Source organism: Octopus bimaculoides, chromosome 30 (assembly GCF_001194135.2).
Source record: "Octopus bimaculoides isolate UCB-OBI-ISO-001 chromosome 30, ASM119413v2, whole genome shotgun sequence".
In the NCBI taxonomy this organism is placed as follows: domain Eukaryota; kingdom Metazoa; phylum Mollusca; class Cephalopoda; order Octopoda; family Octopodidae; genus Octopus; species Octopus bimaculoides.
The window spans coordinates 4508302-4510494 of NC_069010.1; the positions used below are offsets into that span (position 1 = coordinate 4508302).

The 2193-nt window shown below is 42.9% G+C and overlaps 1 protein-coding gene across 2 annotated transcripts in view; it reads left to right on the forward strand.

The window, feature by feature from the left end:
- The window catches only part of LOC106877807 (zinc finger protein 271), a 22341-nt gene that overhangs the window by 878 nt on the left and 19270 nt on the right, over positions 1-2193 (forward strand). The window contains exon 2 of one of the 2 annotated variants that reach the window (XR_008267079.1): positions 1530-2187. The exons of the other annotated variant lie outside the window; for it this stretch is intronic. The gene's annotated coding sequence lies outside the window, so the exon portion shown is untranslated. Of the gene's footprint in view, positions 1-1529; positions 2188-2193 lie in introns of those variants that run through there. 2 annotated transcript variants of the gene reach the window in all.

The window sequence follows — 2193 nt, forward strand, 5'->3', positions numbered from 1 at the left end:
AACTCAAACCCTAACCCTAACCCTAAACCTAACCCTAACACTAGTTCTGTGAGATTTGGCTGTTATTTCTAGCATGTAAATAGCCTGCTTTGTGGGGGGGGGGAATTGAAATTTTTCAAAAAATTTTTTTTCAGAATCGGAATCTCCATAGCCTAAAACGTGGGATTCCGTAAAAAAAATTAATAAATAAGCGGGGGAAAGGTTCAGATTACATATAGTCCATCTCTACCGCGTATTCTTCAGGTGGTGTGCGTATTCTTTACCCTGTCTGTCTCATTTTCTCCGAAGCGAAGTTTAAAATCAGTTGTAAATAACAGATAAAGATGGCGAGTGAGTAAAATATCAAACATACTTTGGTTATCTCGCTCCATTAAAAATTGGGTTATCTCCCTCCACTAAAAAGTTGAATTAATGTGGCGACGATGGGCTTCTTTCAGTTTCCATCTGCCAAATCCACTCACAAGGCTTTGGTCGGCCCGGGGCTATAGTAGAAGACACTTGCCCAAGGTGCCACGCAGTGGGACTGAACCTAGAACCATGTGGTCGGTAAGCAAGCTACTTACCACACAGCCAAAGAAATAATTGAACGTGAAAAACAAAAATATATTCTCTTTGGTTAAATATTTTCAAATATATTCTTAGAAGAATTTTTCCGGTTTTATTATTGTATTCCCTAGATATTACAATTCCAGAGAATATGTTGAAGTAGTCATGGCAGGAGTGTCTTTGCTCAGATCTTATCTATCATTACCGCACCTGGTGTTACAGTTGTTGATGTTTCTGGGGACAGAAAAATATTTCTATCTGTTACGCTTGTGAAGACCTGTTGAGGCAAGTGAAATCGAAATCGAACTAAATTCGACGACTGGCAACCATGCCAACGTCATCTCCTTCATTGGACACTAAACTGGACTTGTGAAGACCTGTTGGGGCAAGCGAAAGCGAAATCGTGATGGCACCTGTGCCCAGCGCCGCCTTCCTGGCACATGTAAAGACATTAGAGCGAGATTGTTGCCAGTGCCGCTGGACTGGCTCCTGTGCAAGGTGGCATGTAAAATACACCATTTTGAGCGTGGCTGTTGCCAGTACCGCCTGACTGGCCTTCGTGCGGGTGGCATATAAAAGCACTCACTACACTCTCGGAGTGGTTGGCGTTAGGAAGGGCATCCAGCTGTAGAAACTCTGCCAAATCAGATTGGAGCCTGGTGTAGCTATCTGGTTTTCACCAGTCCTCAGTCAAATCGTCCAACCCATGCTAGCATGGAAAGCGTGATGATGGTGATGATTCCACTGTAAAGCACTTTTCGCTGCATTTTCTGTGTCCTTTCTAATCGTGCTACCAATCCACTTCCACTTTTTCTTAAATATTTGCTCCCTAATCGAAACTTGATTCGTTCTTTGCCATAGCTCCATATTGCTTATGTGTTCTGGCCATCTTATTTTAAGTATACTACACACACACACACACACACACACACACAACATTTTAAGTATCCTCTCTACTTTACACTGTTTCTCTGTTATTTCAGAATACCAGATGGCATGGCATGGCATTAGAGGATACTTTTACTCTGGATCCATCGACCATTTACCAAGTTTAAAGGAAAATTGTACACAAAACAAATTTTACCTTGTTTTGTATTAATCTTTGGTAAATTGCAATGGGATATGTCTTTTCACTGACATTATTAAGTAAAACCTCCCTACTTCACCGTGTTGAGGGTGCTGAAGATGATATTGCGTTCTCATGGAACTTGGATAATGAAGGAGCTTGCAGTATCTTCAGATATTGACTAAGATCACAGTTGATGAAAACAACACGGAATCACTGTTAGGAATCATCACCATCATCATCATCATCGTTTAACGTCCGCCTTCCATGCTAGCATGGGTTGGACGATTTGACTGAGGACTGGTGAAACCGGATGGCAACACCAGGCTCCAATCTGATTTGGCAGAGTTTCTACAGCCGGATGCCCTTCCTAACGCCAAACACTCTGAGAGTGTAGTGGGTACTTTTTACGTGTCACCCGCACGAAGGCCAATCAGGCTACACCAAGCTCCAATCTGATTTGGCAGAGTTTCTACAGCCGGATGCCCTTCCTAACACCAACCACTCTGAGAGTGTAGTGGGTGCTTTTTACGTGTCACCCGCACGAAGGCCAATCAGGCTACACCAAGCTCCAATCTGAT